Genomic DNA, 16,024 nt, shown 5'->3' with positions numbered 1-16,024 from the left:
CGAAGTCCTGGCGCTGGTGGTGCTGGGGTATGTGTGTGTATAATGGACCCGCGTAGTTTTTCTTTTTTTAATTTGTCTTTTGTTTGAAAATAGCATTATCTAGATCAGGTTGTTATCCTATAATCTTTTTTTTTGGGGGGGCACATTCATTTCTAACGTACGGATTTGCGAGTGCTCAGAAATGTAAGGAGGCAAAGGAAGCAGAATGCTCCGAGGGAGCTAATGCTGCATAAATATTTTAAATTTCAAACAAACGTGGGTTCTGTGCACACCACTCTCTTTAATCTGCCCCGTTACACCGTGGAGCAGTAAATCTGCGCAGCTCTGAGCCAACAAGCAGCGTGACCCAGAAACATCACCCCCTCCCCTCGCGCGTCACCTGAGTGCCGGTTCTCAGTGAGGCTTGGGGAGCCCCCGTGCGGTGCGGAATCCGCGGCCCGGGCTGCTTGCCGAGCCTCAGCGGCCACGCTTCGGTGTTCAAGCGCTCAGGGTAGAAGGAACGCCAGCTTTCTTCAGCAGGAAAGTCCCTTGGCCGAAAACTATACCCCCTGCTGGCCTGTGGTAAATGCCTGGAATTCCACCATTAGCAATGCATTCCTTTGGTTGTGCCACCGCGTTCTGGGGCCACCATTTTAAAGTGAAAATGTCCCTCGGGGAGTAACGTGTGAAGACCCTGACGCTTTCAATGAATGTAAGCTTCAGATCGCTGCTGAGAGGGGAAGTAAGAGTGGACTGCCTGGCTGGTAGAGTGCGACTGTCTGAGGAGAGAGGGAAGAAGGGGTGGGGTGGGGAGGGCTACGGGCGGGGGTCGGATGGCCCCTCGAGACGCTGATGCTTTCGGTTTCTTCCTTTATGTATTTGTGCAGCGCTCGGGATGGAACCCAAGGCCTTGTGCAAGCTAAGCAAGTGCTGGACCACTGAGCTTCACCCCCAGCCCAGTTAATGGTGCTTCTGAAATAAAGCCTCAATTTTTGACACTCCTTCCAAGAAGAGGTGGCATCAATGTCCTTTTCCCTTTAATCTGGGCTACCTTGGGACTGTGGCAGCCAACACAGGATGACCCAAAAGCCTCAGTGGTGACTCCAAGGCTGTTCACTGGAGCTTACTGTTGGGCCCTGGGTCACAGCGGGAGGTGCCCTGCTCCTCTGAGCTGGATGTTGGAAAGACCCTCCCGCTGGACAGGACTGGGCAAGCCTTGCCTGGCAGCCATTGCCGCCTTGGTTCCAGCTACAAAAGCAAAGGCCCCAGAACCATCCACCCACCAGCTGAACACCACTGACACATGCGTGTCCTACAAAGAATCGCATAGTCAACCCCCTGCCCGAGTGAACAGAGTGATGAAACAGTGGTTGTTTGGGGCCACCCAGCTTCGATGTCATTTATTACCTAGAAATAGATTAGTGGGACAGAGCTGGCACCCAGTATCACAGAGAGCTGATGCACAGGTGTCGGGCACTGCGATGGGAGACAGAGGCGCTGGGCAGCCTGATCCGTCAGAAAGCAGCCACTCAAGCTCCCGGGAGTCTTAGCAAGGCCACATGTGGAGCTCCCATCTTTGGCTCCTACAGGCCGGCTATGAGCTAAGGCTGCCCGACCTGCTGCACACACAAGGTGAAGGATGGAAGACGAGCAGCCCTTCTCATTTCTCTTTCCAGAGAAGGAAGCTGAGTTTCTGAGGCACCAAGCAACTTGCAGCCCACAAGAACAGGACCTGGCAACAGGCCCTCCAGATGTCTAGAGGGACACAGTGAGGCTCTGTACCAAAAGCATGTGGGTAGGCTCTGAAACCAGCAAAACCTGAGGTCAAGACATGGCTTCACTTGGAGACTTTACTAGTTTGGCTCAGATATGTGCATTTCTTTGTCTGTTAATTGGGCACAAATGCCCGCACTGGGGGTCCATGTGAGTTACATGAGGGGCATGGGAGAGCTCTGGCACACTGAGGCCTGCTTCATTTCTAAGCCACCTCCCAGGCCCTGGGCCTGTCCCCCTTGGCTCACACACAGGATGCACTGGCCAGGGAGGTCCTCCTCAGGCTCCTCTCCCTCTCCTCACTTCCTGTGCTTCAGTGCAGAGGCAGAATGAGGGTGACTCTCTGAGCACCCTCCCCTGGGCTCTGTGGGCCTCTTCCTGCTCTCCCAGAATGCATCCCTCAGAGTGCCCTCGAACTAAGAGTGCTGACAGAGGCAGGCCCCTGGTTCACACGGTCAGCAGCTTACGTTTGAGTTGCAGGGTTTTCCACTTCTTCCCTGGGCAACCAAAGATGAGAGCTGTCACACAGGGCTGGAAATAAAGCAAAGCAAACCCAAGTTCTCCGAGCAACCATGGCCAAGCCTGACTGTGGCCCCTTCAAAGTCTGTCCTCCAAATGGCCAAGGGCCACATATCTGGGGCAGGCTGCTCTTGCATTAGGAATCTAAGAATTCTGAAACACTGGCCTTGCCTGTGAGACTGTGAGGAGGTAGAGATGCAAGGAGGAGCTGAGCCCTGAGGAAAGCTGTGTGTCCAAGGCCCAGGCCCAGGCCAGGGCATCAGCAGCCAGAGATGCTCCTGCTGGGCTCCACCCGGAGGCTTGTCATCAGGAAATTCTTTCCCTTACAGATGGGAAAGTTCTGTTAGCACATTGTAATTTTCTGGAAAAACAGAGAAGGTTCATCAGGGAGGAGGATGGAGTTGCGAGTTTGAAAAAAGGTGCCCTGAGATTTGCAGACTTCAGTACACAAGAAGGAAACACCTCTGTTCTCTGAGGAGGGAAGCAGTAGCCTCGAGGCTGGGTTCCATGCCCTGAGGCGCTGTTGGCCCTCTCCCTCGCCTTCCCTGTAGCTCCTGCTTCCCTTGTTCCTGACCTAGTTTGGGTGCCCTCAGAAACAGCTCCCGAGGCCCAAATTTGAACATAACTGGTTTATTTGGGAGAAACACAGTGTAGTGAGGAAGGGAAGAATGTGAAACAAGGGTTTCTTTCAAAAAGGTCACCCCACTGGGGACCACTAGGGCTCAGTCCTGCTGGGCATCCTGGCACCTCCTGGAGACTGAGTGGAGAACACACCAGAGCCTCTTACCTCAGGATGGGGAATATGGGACCTGCGGAATTAGTTTCTGATCCCTGCCTATCTCTGGCTGAGACCCTTCTGAGAGCCTGCCCTGCAAACAAACCACAAGAAAGCCGCTGACTGAGATCACCCTGACTGCTTGGCTGGCCTATTCGGGAACAGGGGTGGCGGACATCTGCACAGGGCCACGCCTGTGCCCGTTGCACTTTCTCTCCCTTCAGACCCATCTCCCAGCCTTTTCTCTCAGCTCTTTACTCACCCATGACCAGCTGAGCACACACTTGGCACAGTCTCAAGGCCTCAAGCCCAGCAAAAGCAGCCATGGCGGCCCCGGTGCCCTCTCCAAGCTTCTTGAAAAAACAGAATGGGAAGCATTAAGCTGCCTTGGAGGGTGACAGAACCTGTGTGTGGCAGGCGGGACTCCTCCCCCCTTCTTGCTCTTGCCGTTAGAACAGACAGCTAGGCCACAAAGTGCCCTTGCTGTCTTGCCTGAACATTCCTGCCCTGTCTTGCTCTCCCTCGCAGACCCTGCTCGCCCGTGGGCCCCGGGGTGGCCTTGGCACCCCTCACTCTCTCCTGGCTGGCCCCAGACCTCCCCCCGGCTCTGCTAAGCCCCCGTGTTTTGTAGAGTTCAGCTGGGCTGTCATTGCTGTGACCAAGCCTCGACATGGAACTGAGAGTTTGTTTTTATTTTCCGTTTCCACAGCTCCCTCTCTCCCAGGAGCGGGAGGTGCTGGGGAAGCTGTAATTTGCTAAACAGGCATTAATCTTCACATCAATCCCGAGAGGCAGGTAGAGCCGCTCAGTCAAAACACACAGCGCTGTGATTAGAGGAGGCTGGCAGGATAACGCAGAGGGATTTGCACCTCCCAAGCCAAGCCCTGGCTTCCCCAGGGCAAGGCTTCCTGACCTTGCCCTTGGCCCTGGGCTGTGGCCCACAACAAATGCTCTCAGTGCAGAGGGCAGCAAAGCCAGACCCCACAGCCTCACTGCTCCCCAGAACCCCCGGTCTCTCAGCAGCCCTCCCTACTTATAAAAGGCCTAGAGAAAACAGCATGGCCCAGGAGGAAAGCAGGCGTGGGCTTGGATTTTGCTGTCACTTTTTTCAATTCAACAAATATTAATGAGTCCTTATTACGTCCCTGGCACTTCTAGGTTCTGGGGATATAGTGATAAACACTGGAGTTTTAGGAGAGTCAATTAATAACACTCTTTTCTTCCCCTCCCCGAGCAATTGAGAACTAGGCATAGAAATCTGAAAGGTAGAGCTCAAAGTGCCCTTTATTACAGAAAAGCCTACATGGATGGATGTGTCTTGAGATCTGTCACCACAATTGTCCAGCTGACACTCATCCCAGAATTGATCTTTCCCACTCAGCAATAGGCAGAACTGGAGACCACAGGGTCCAAAATGTGCTTTGGGTGGGCTGTCTCCAAAGCCTGATTCTTTGGCCTGACTCATCAATTAGATAAATCGTTGTTTTTGCCTCAGTCGCCACCACCCCTGAGGAAGCGTAAAGACGAACATGTGCCTGTAAGCATGGTATTTGGAAGGGGACCTCAGGAACTGTGGCGAGGATGCGTGGAAGAGGTGGGGAGGCATGGGGGACCACCTAGGCTCTCTAAGGAGGGGAACAGGATCAGAAGGGTGCAGCCCCCGTATTTGGAGACAGACTAGAAATACAAAACGACTCTCGAGATGCCACAACTTTACCTCTTGTTCCCAGGCTATAGGTTTATTTTGAGCACAGACGCTCCTTGAGTCACATTCACTTACATCCTGATAAAACCTACCACAAGCTGAAGCCATCCTAAGTTGAACTGCACTTAACGCACCCATCCTATGGCTCAACCCAGCTCAATAGCACAGAGTCCTACAGAGTGTGGCCTGTTCCCCTGCTGGTCGCGGGGCTGAATGGGGGCTGCAAGGTGCAGTTGCCCTACTGTCTGCTCAAAATAAACCCTCTCTCAGTCCTGGAGGCTCCAGGGATGGCACACCGCACACAAGTATGTGCACATGCAAATATACATGTACACACACAGAACAGTCTCTTGCATATGTATAATACACATGGTTCTCAACTTACAATGGTTGAACTTAAAATTTGGGGGCTTTGTGTTGGTGTCCAGCGATAACCATTCAGTGGAAGGTGCACTTCTGTTGCTGAATTTGCATCTTCCTCTGGGCAAACACCATGCCTCTGATCATCTCATGAAGTCCTCTGAGCCTCTCCTGATACAGACAGTAGGGCAACTGCACCTTGCAGCCCCCATTCAGCCCCGCGACCAGCAGGGGAACAGGCCACACTCTGTAGGACTCTGTGCTATTGAGCTGGGATGAGCCATAGGATGGGTGCATTAAGTGCAGTTCAACTTAGGATGGCTTCAGCTTGTGGTAGGTTTTATCAGGATGTAAGTGAATGTGACTCAAGGAGCGTCTGTGCACACACAATGCAGAAATTACCCACACTCACAATACACAGGCAACTCACGTGTGTGTACAAGCACACAGCACACACGCATGTGCACACACACACATACACACACACAAACAAATACACCTTCTTCTGCTGGCTACTGGGCCTGAGTCAGACAAGTAGGGTGTTAGCAGGCAGCCCTGCTCATGTGCTCTCTTCAACACAATGTCTATGTGGGGCTTCTCCCATGGAACAGGACCTGGAGGCCCAACAGCTCCTATGCAGGGGAAAGGCCTCTCTTGCGCAGGGCTGGTGCTCAGGCTCCAGGCCCACAGGTAGCAGCCAGTTCTGTGCTTCTTGGAGGGCAGTGAGAGGAAAACCCGTCTGCCCACCAGGCGTGGCCGCACGACTGGCCTTACTACTGGTGCATGCTACCACATGATGCCAGGTTCCTGTACACACCTCGCCTCCTCCAGCGGGTACGGCAGCTTCAGCCAAGAATTTCGTATTCTGGGGCCTCATGATTCCACAGACAGCGAAGGGCCAAAGGGGTATGGACAGCTCTTGGCCATTGAGTGAAAGGGAGCTACAGAAGCCATCACTTTTAGAAGCATGAATGCTGGCGTCTTCAGCTAAATAAAGATAGAAGTGTATCTGTGTAGCGGATCCAGCTCTTGTAGGTCTTCCTCTCTGGGGAGGCTGCAAGTGGGGAACACCCTCTGTTTTCTAGGCTGGCAGTGGGTGGAGAGGGGAGAGAGTCTAGCACATATGTACCTAATTGGGCTACCTTGGGCATCAGGTCCATCGGCCCAGCATGAGGGGGAGCCAGCCAGCCTGGGCACTGACCACCCTCCTGGGCAGCTCCCAAGGCAGGGGGCCAATCCCCAGGGAATTCTCCCTACCCTTTAAAACCAACTGACACTCTGAAGACTGATCTCAAAGGACAGACAAGAAGAACAAAGCTTTTCGTGTTCCTTTCATTAGACCCATCATAAAAAAAAAAAAGAAAATCCTCTAAAGGAAATGGGAAATTAATTTAGTTTTGTTAGCAGAACTTTACAGCCAAAGGAGGGAACTGTTCTAGGCTAGAAAAGAACCTAAGATCCATCACAAGTAGCACCACTAGGGTTTCAGTGAGGGCTCCTGAGAATTTCCAGACATTGAAACAAGGTGTCAGTTACCTTTCATTGTGTAACAAAGCACCCCAAGACACACTGGCTTAAAATCAGCACCATCTATTTAGCTGAGTCCATAATAGGTCACTGGGGCCAGGTCCTGCAGTTTTCCTCATGCAAAGAGGAGAAGAGCCAAGATCAACCTTTATGGAACACCTGCCAGGTTCTGTACTTCCTGGCCTGAGGGCTTCTCCTGGCTTCTGGAGCCTTCTGCACCCCCAGTTGGGTGTGGAACATTGGCCATCATTCTAGAGGAGCAATCCTCCACCAAGAGCTGAAGTCTCCAGCTCCTGCACCCTTTGTGGGGAATAACTTTTGGTGTAGGATCATCCTGTCTCTCAGAGATGACTGGCAGGATTGTTGTCTACTGAGGCAATTTGCTGTGTAACATTTCCCTTATTGAGTATACCCATGTATTTGTCTGTTTTGTGTTGCTATAACAAAACACCTCAGGCTGGATACTTTACAAACAGAAGAGGTTTATGCAGACCATGATTCTGGGGGTGGTGTCTAAGAATATAGCACCAATATTCTGGCAAAGGTACCTCTGGCTGCCTCTCCACATGGTGACAAAATACAAAGGGAAATATCTGTGTGCAGAAGGGGCCAAGTGACACTCTTACTGGATTACAATCTGTACTTGCAAGAACTACCTTCTTCCAAGACACCAACATTACCCTCTTCAAGGACAATGCCCCATGACATGAGAACCCACTTCTAAAGGCTCCACCACCTCAGCACCTCCATGAAATGACCAGGACGCCAACACTTAATCTTTGGGGCATGAACCATATCCAAACCACAGCACTCCCCACCCTGACCCATAGCCATGGTCAGCCAGGAAGCTCTGCTTTGGCCAGCTGCTGGCTATAAAAAAAAAAAAAGGTTAAATGGACCCCATCTCTCAGCTTCCCGCAGGTTAGCCCCGGCTTGTTCCCATGGTGACCAAAGATTCTAAGAGCAACAAATGGACGCGCATCATGGTATGAGCACCTTGAATCCTTCACTTCCCTTATAATTGTCACTCACTAAACTCAGTTAGTGACCAAGGGCAAGGTCACCATGTCCCCTGGACTCATCTCTGAGTTCATCCATGGCAGTGGTGGACAGCTCCTGAGCTAATGCTTGATCCCTCCTGAACGATCCCAACAAGTGAGGAATGCAAGTCTGTGGATAAATATTTCACCTTTTACTGGTAGTGAATTCAAGAGCAACTCCAAAACACATTATTACGAGCCTGTGAATGAGCTCTATTTGGTAAGGGGGTCTTTGCAGACATAAAAAAAAAGATCTCAAGGCGAGTCACCTTAGGTTACTCAAGTGGCTCTGAGAAGACCAGGAAAGAGTCGCAGGCCATGTTGCAATCTACCACAGGCAGTGTGACCAGGCACAGCACCCACCCCAGAGTGGCTGATCTACTGGTCCAGTCTTTCCACACAAAATGCAGGCCCCAGATCATACCTCCCACCAGATTGTGGGCTTAGGCAGGACTCACCTCATGTTGGCTTTACAATCCCAGCCCCAAATCCAAGCCCTGGGCCAGCTTATGGGGCCATATTGGCTGTGACATGGTGTTCTGGCACATCACCTCTGGTGGCAAGGTGAGTAGCATAAGGGCTCACACCCATCCCAACTCCCCAAAGCTCTCTGTGGCCTGCAACCCTCATCAGCTGTCCTTGATCCAGCCTGGGGACACCTAGGACTTGTGTCGACAGATGATTACTTTCACCTCTCTCATTTGAAAAATGGTCCATGTTTAAGGATTCATAAAACTCAGGGAATGCATCACTGAGCCTATAACGGCACGAAAGCCCCATGTAGAGAATGACTTAAAAAGAAGATTCATCAAACTAATTACTTCTTCCCACACCCTCAGCCCCACCCCCACCCCTCTTTCTGCTTGGCTTGCTCAGAAAGATGTACAGCCTTGTGGCCTGGGCTGCTTTGAAGCCATACTCCCCAGCCTGCTGGCCTGGGTGGGACAGCGAAGCACCCACACCTCCATATTTCTCTGGCTTTCCAGCCTGGCAGGAGGTCTTCCTGCTGATTCATCTATTTCAAGGCTGCAGCAAAGCCAGGGTACCTAGGGGTGGCATGAGGGAGGGAGGAGGGGATGGAAATATTGAGATGCTTGATGGCTCCTGGTCACCTGTGTCTCTGAGGCAGATGCTACACATCCCTGTTTGATGTCCCATGCCATGTCCCCTGGACTCACCTCTGAGTTCACCCATGGCAGTGGTGGACAGCTCCTGAGCTAATGCTTGATCCCTCCTGAACAATCCCAACAAGTGAGGAATGCAAGTCTGTGGATAAATATTTCACCTTTTGGGGCTGGAGAGATGGCTCAGTGGTCTAAAGCACCTACTTGGAACAAGCTTTGCAAAGCACAGGGACCGCGGTTCAATCCTCCAGCACCACATGCCAGCCAACCGCGCCCCCTGGTGGGCTGAGCTGGCCACACACACACACACACACACACACACACACACACACACTAAATGTTAAAATAAAAAAAAATATTTCACCTTTTACTGGTAGTGAGTTCAAGAACAACCCCAAAACACATCATTATGAATCTATGAATGAGCTCTATTTGGTAAGGGGGTCTTTGTAAACATAAAAAAAAAAAAGATCTCAAGGTGAGATCACTTTGGGTTACTCAAGAGGCTCCTGAGAAGAGAAACTGTTCAAAGAAGCCAGAGACGAGGAACTGGCACGTGCAAGCCAGGAAACGCCCAGCGTCACCCCCAGGCACCAGCAGCTCAGAGACTCCCGTACAGCACATCCGTCCTCAGAGGCTCAGCAGCAGCTGCAGAGCTGTGGGGCAATCATCTCTGGGCCAGGCCCCCAGTCGGTGGTATTTTGTGATGGAAACCCTAGCACGCAAAGACAGTAACTCTCAGTGGGATGACTCTAAAGGGTGTTCAAAATAATCTCTTGGGGGTCCCCTATGGGACAGAACCCCAGAGGGTACCCAGTTCATTTACACATCCTTTACTAGAGGTTCGCTAGACAGAATCCCTGCACCCAAGTCCTTGGCCACACTGGGAGAATTTAAACTAAGGGCACAGTGTCCCATAGCACTCAATTGGTTATTAATCCATCCGATCATTATTATTTATAAACAAGGCCGTGGCCACCTGAATAGGGGCACCCAAAGATCTCCCCCGACCTAATTCTCAGTACCTATGCACATTACTTTGCGCAGAAAAAATCACATGTGTGGTTAAGCACAGATCGTGAGACAGAGAGAGCATCCTGCCTTAGCCAAGGAAGCCCCGTGTAATCATAAGAGGCAGATGGGAGGAGGAGGCGATCACGTGACCACAGCAGCAAGGCGCAGTCAGGAATTCCGGCTGCCTGGAAAAGCCAGGAGGGGTGAAGAGTGGGTTCTTCGCTGCAGCTCCAGGAGCCAGATGTGCTAGCATCCCAATTACAGCCTGAGAAGACTCACCTCAGATGTCTGACCTCCAAAGCTGGAAGAGAATAAATGTGCATGTTTCAGTCACAAAGTTTGGGGCAAATTGTCTCAGCTGCCACAGGGACCTTGGAGTGTTGGAACTGGGCACACTCAGGGAGACGTCTCAGGGCAGCAACTTACTGGCTGACCTGAAGTGAGGCACTTGCCTTCCTTTGTCACTTCACAAGGTGGGACAGTGGCAGCTGTACCTTCCTAGTAGTGCTGTTGTGGAACACAAGGAGGTAGTACCTGCCCAAGCGATCAAAGCACAGTGGCAACTAGAAGTACTGTAAGCTGGTCGCTGTGCTCCACCTGTTGGAATTTACAGTCAAATAAAATGTAGTCTAGGCCTTTGGTAAATGAAATACAATTCTAGTATATAAAGAGATCCTAGAAGCATGATGAAGACAAAACTATAAAAAGAGGACTTCCAAGTCACTGTCCAAAATGGAACAAGGTGCTGCTTGGTGTCTTGAGCCACAGCCACAAGGGTATTGGAACCACAGCCTTCCACATCCCCCTTGGTGGAAGGGCTTGGTAGTAATCGTTGTGCCACCTGCCACAGCAGTAGCAACAGAATGCCGCAGCTCTGGCATTTCCAGTGACCTCCCCTTGGGCTCCTTATGGCCCTGAAGCTGCTCAGGTGGGCAGCCACACCAACTGCAGACTCTGGCTCTCCAAAAAACTAAAGGGCCTGCCTCGGCCCGGTGGGTTCTGTGTGTGCAGCGTGGAAGCAACACAGAAGGTTCTAGAAGGACTGCAGACCAGCTCCGTCTTCATCTGCTCACTCACCTTCCCCCTTCCTGCCTTGTGCGTTTCTGATCGAGTCTGGCCCCTCGCAGAGCTGGAACCTAGAAACTATCGGTGATGCTTGTCTTTGGCAAATGCAAAGCAGCTGTCATGTCGAGATATCTCAGTCTAGAACCAGGACTAAAACAATTGTACCAATGTCTTGTAAAAGGGGGTTCAAAGCCACAGGCAGGACCACTTCTGTCTGGAGTCAGGGAAGGCTCCATGGAGGAAATGGCATTAGTGCTGAGGGCCCACCGGACGGGGAGGGGGCTGTGGGGGAAAATTGCTGGAGCAGATGCAGAGTCGGGAGGGACTCACAGAGCCGCAGGAAGGAGCAATCCCAGGTGTCCGCCTCTGCTCTGGTCATGGGAGGAACCCATGACCAGAGCTAGCCTCACACTGCCAAAGCCCTGGCCGTGCTCCGCCATGGCAGCAAGGACCCTTGGCAAGCCAGTGACCCAGGCTGGCAGGTGGCGGGGCTGTGCACCAGGTGCTCGCACCTGGTCAGCCATCTCATTTCACTCAGGCTGGGCTGGCTCACAGCAGCCAGTCATGGAGGGGCTCAGGAAAGACTGGAGGACAAAGAGGCTGGCTGGGGGTGTGCCTGGTGCCTGGGGCTTTCTTCTCTGCCACCTCTGCTGGGAGGGGACATGTGCGCACACTTTCTAGAGGGCAACTGGGCCAGGAGGCAATGGTCTCAGGTAGACCGTGTGATTGTAGCCTTCACAATGGAACACCTGGCATGGGTGACTTCCTTTTGGGGTTAATTATAACCACCAGAGTGCTGTATTCCAATGTGGGCTCCATTAAGTGGCTCCCCCAGTAAACCCATTGATTGTTGAAAATGTCACTGGAAAATGTGCTTACTGCACCTGCCCTTCTGCACAGCCCAGCTTAGAGGCCCAGCACACTGCAGGCCCTTGGTAGATGCCTCTCAAGATCACGGGCTGCCTGGGCCGCTCTAGTCTCTGTCACTGCACAGTGTCACCAAGACAGATCAGACCTCTGCTTGGACAGCACATCGCCAGCCCAGGAACAGAGCCAAACTCACTGTTCATAGCGTGGCTGCTGCTGAAACCATATTGTTTTTGCACCATCATAAAGTTGAAAACTCCTGCATCTAATCATCCTAGCCAGGGCTGCCCACATACGTGGATATTTGCATAGGTGAGAGTTTGGTGTGTGCATTAGCAGTGGTTATCTCTGGGTCAGCAGAATAGTGACTTCAATTATCTCTACGTTGTTTATGTTTTGGGGTTCTCTTCATTTCAAATTTAGGGTGGGGTGGAGCTCAGTGGTAGACCCGTTTCCTAGTAATAACGAGGCTCTGGGTTCATCCCCAGCATCACTAAATAAATAAATAAGCAAATACTGTGGTTAATGTATATAGCCTTTGCAATTTTAACAGGTACAGGCCGCCTTGCCTGCATCCCCTCCACTGGAATGGTACTGGGCAGGGACCTGGGACTGATCAGAAAGGGGAGGCCCCCCAGGCTAGGCCTTAAACAGCCTTGGTAGAGGCCGGGCCCCGAAGAGACATTCAGCGATACTTGAACTTGGCACCCTTCGTCACTCTGGCTGTGAAAGGAGTTAGCATCCGAAATCTTCCCGTGGAAGCTGCTTGAGGAGAAGAGGGCTCACTGTGATGCTTGGAGAACAATGAAATTGAAAGCATTTCCAGTTGTAAATGCCCAACATACCGAGACACACCCTCCGGGGGGCTTTCAAGTGAGCTTTCAGGTTCTCCAGGCCTCTGTCCATGAGGGAATTTACTTCTCAGCCCCCAACGTTCCTCTCCCTGGTTGGGAAAGCAGAGCCCGCAGGCTGGTGAGTCTCCCCGAGCCAGAGTCCTCCAGCAGGCAGCTTCTGCAGAGGGCTGGAGGAGGACTAGGTTTTTCTTCCTCTTTTAGGTAATGAATTTGATCTAATGGGACTGTCTAAGTGCCCAGATACCGTGATGATAGGCACCCCATAAACAGAGAGATAAACAGGTAGAGAGATATATGGAGGCGAGCATAATTTGCTTCTAAGTGCCTTTTCACTAGTATAAATAAAGCAAGAAAATAAAGTTGTTGGAGGCATTTGCAATACTAATGTAAGGAGGAAATTAAGCGGTAATTACAGCGTTCAGGATAAATGAAAAGGCCCACACAGTTTGCCAGCTTGTGTGGGGAAGGCAAAGGGGTGGGGAGGTGAGCGGAAAGGCACTAGGTTTGTTGGCTCTCCCAGGTCCTGGGGCCAATGGAGATGTGACCCTGTCCCGAGGCTCCATCCAGGAGCCCTCTGAAGGCAGCTTCCTGTGTGTCTGCCAGAAACGACTCTCAGCCAACCAGGGTTGGGAGCACCCCTTCCTGGCCTCCCAGCAGGACTAGATTCCGGTGTGCTACACAGCCCCTGCAGGGCGCAGCAGAGTCACACCCACTCGCTCGTTACTGTCCTTCACTGGCTTTCCTCAGTCCCCTCCCTGCCTCACGTCCCCACCTCTCACTGCTTGCTGCCTTCACCTCCCAAGTCCCACCTTGTGCTGCACACCTTTGTCTCAGGGTCTGTCTGTTTTGGGACTCAAAGGAGGACAGGAAGCTGTGTGCCAGCTGCCTAGCGACTCAGTGAGGAAGCCAGAAGTTCACCTACAGGGTCATCCAGGGTGTACAGAGCATGCCCTGAACAGCATCACGCCTGCCCTCGGAAGGGTCCCAGTGTGAATCTAATGATCTGCTGACGCCATCTTGCCACTCTTGATAATGCTGCATCTGAACCTAACTCCTTAAGTGAAATCTGAGGGATAATGGAACAGGCACAAGGGCACGGCAGTCTAGACCTAAGCATTGCCTTGGACAGTGCTGTACTTCGCATCTGGGGCGTCCTCAAAGGCTTGCTCACTTGGTCTCCAGCCTGTGATGCTGCTGGAAAGCGGGGCGCTTGTAAGAGGCAGGACCTAGTGGGAGGAAGCTAGGCCAGTGGGGCTGCCCTGGGAGGGGATATTGGGACCGCTCTCCTCTTCTTCTCTTTCTGCTTCTTCTCCCCTTCTTCCTCCTCCCGCTGCCCCTCTTCCCCTCCCTCTTGCCCCCTCCCCTCCTCCTTTTCCCATGAGACAACACCTGTACCACACATCCGTGCTGTGATGTACAATGCCACCACCGCCCAAAGCACGTAGCCTATGTGACCAAGGACCAAAACCCTTGAAACTGTGAGCCTTAATAAACCCTCGCTCATTTTTAAGTTGTGCGTCACAGGTGTTCTGTTCCAGTGACAGAAGGCAAATAAGGGACCATGGGGCACACACGCATGGCTCAGGGTAGTCCAGAGTGTCAGAATACTCCCCATTCACATTGGTGGGATAGTGGCAGCGCCCACTGCTATAAATGTAGAAGCTATGTATGGCTCAGGAAAGAAGACGGGCACAGATTATTGCCGGGACTTGCGGTAAGAGACCAGCTTGCCAGTCAACTCCTGGAACTCACCCTTGTGTCAGCTGCACAAATACTACGTCTCCAGCCTGAAACCCAGGACAGGAACTGGCAGAGCGCTGACAGAAAACTGTCAGGAAATTTGAAGAATACAAAATCATAGCTTGACTTTGTGGTGCACACATGTAGTCCCATCTTTCAGGAGGCCGAGGCAGGAGAATCACCAGGAGTTCAAGGCCCACCTGGGCTACATAGTGACTTCAAGGCCAGCCTGAGCTACATAGTGAGATCTTGTTTTTTTTAAAAAATCACACATAAAAAAAAAATCACACATAAAAAATTCTGTGATAATGTATATCAAGAAGTTGTTAGAAGTTTTTTTCCTTCTCTTCTTCCTCTTCTTCTTTTTTTTTTTTTTGTACCAGGGATCGAACTCAGGGCCTTGCATTTGCCAGGGAGGCACTTAAGGCACTGAGCTATCTCCCTAGCCCTCTTTTTTAAAAAAAATTTAGAATTTCAGGTTTTGAAAACAGTGCAGTGCTGCCTGCCAACTATCCACAGGCTTGAAAATAGAAATTAAATGTAAAGATCAAATGAAAGGAAAACTATTTTGCTAGGCTGCTTCTGAGAAACCAATTGTTAACAAAGAAGATAATTTAAAAAATAATTTTCTTTGTAATTGAAGATTCAGTGATAGAATGCATGAACAGGCATTTTGAATTACATGAATCATAAAGCCACTTTCGATTTCTTCTGTGACCACAGGAGATATCAGAGAAAATATTAAAGTGCTATTGTATAACTTTACATTTAAAATTAAATTCAGACTTCCATGAAACTGATTTGTATAGAGTTAAAATTTTTAGAAAAATTACTACGTGAGAATCACCAGCTCTGGATGTACTGAAATATATACATTTGGAGATAGGTTATCAGAAAGTTATCCCAGTGTTGTTACAGTCTATGAAGATGCCCTTCCCAGGTCTAGCGATAGTTGCACCAGTAGAAAGAGGCTTTTGGAAATTAGAAATTATTAGCTACCTGCAGTCGCACATTTGCCAAGAGTCACTGATGTCATTTCCAGTTTATGTGGATCAAAACTGAAGTTACTGAAGGGCTGGCCAAATAGCTCAGCAGATTAAAGTGCCTGCAAGCAGGCACAGGGGCCAGAGGTTCAATCCCCAGGCCTGCCATGCCTGCCATGCCTGCCATGCCAGCCTTGCCCCCACGGCGCACTGAGACTGCGACTGAGACTGGGCGTGGTGGTGCACACCTGTAATCCCAGCTCTTGGGAGGCTGTAAACAGGCAGATCACTACAAGTCCAATCTAGTAGTGAGACCCTCAACACCCTGAACACCCTGTAGACCCTTCCCTAAAATACAAAAACAAAACAAACAAAACTGAAGTTGCTAAAAGTATCAACTTCAATGACCTAATAAATACATTTGCAGAAGTATTATTATTCTTTTTTTTTTTTTTTTTTTTTGGCGGAACCCGGGATTAAACTCAGTTCTTTGCATATGCCAGGGAAGCGCTTACCCCGCTGAGCCATCTCCCTGGCCCCCACAGAAGTATTATTAAGCCAGACAGATATTATGATCAGTCAGGAAATCACATTAATAAAGGATTATTCATTACATGACATAAGACACAAAGCTTTGTTAGTTTTTAAAAATTTTTTTATTTATGTGTGTGTGTGTGTGTGTGTGTGTGTGTGTGTGTG

This window comes from Octodon degus, unplaced genomic scaffold, assembly GCF_000260255.1.
Source record: "Octodon degus isolate 3935 unplaced genomic scaffold, OctDeg1.0 scaffold00232, whole genome shotgun sequence".
In the NCBI taxonomy this organism is placed as follows: domain Eukaryota; kingdom Metazoa; phylum Chordata; class Mammalia; order Rodentia; family Octodontidae; genus Octodon; species Octodon degus.
This window is presented reverse-complemented; position numbering follows the sequence as displayed.